The sequence below is a fragment of the Penaeus monodon genome, chromosome 19, assembly GCF_015228065.2.
Source record: "Penaeus monodon isolate SGIC_2016 chromosome 19, NSTDA_Pmon_1, whole genome shotgun sequence".
In the NCBI taxonomy this organism is placed as follows: Eukaryota; Metazoa; Arthropoda; class Malacostraca; order Decapoda; family Penaeidae; genus Penaeus; species Penaeus monodon.
In genome coordinates, this window is record NC_051404.1 from 787,656 (window position 1) to 787,970 (window position 315).

The following is a 315-nucleotide window of genomic DNA, read 5'->3' on the forward strand; positions in this document are numbered from 1 at the left end:
ACAAAAAGGATATAAAATGATAACGATATCAATGATAATAATATGAAAGGACATACCTAAGCCCCCCCCCCCCCCCTTGCATTCCTGGCTGGAAAGCGCCCCACTCGGGCGGTGTTGCCTTCATTAGGGCCTTTGTTCCCCGGCCGCCGTATCGCCCCGTCGGCGGCGCCCGATGGTCATTTCGGATTTTTTTCCGACGAGGCGCTTCGGGTGCCATTGTCTTCTGCTTTTTTGTCTCCGAGAAACAATGAGGAAAGGCTGAGGAAAGGATGCTGTTCTTTGTGGATTTCATTAGATATGTATGTATAAACGCAG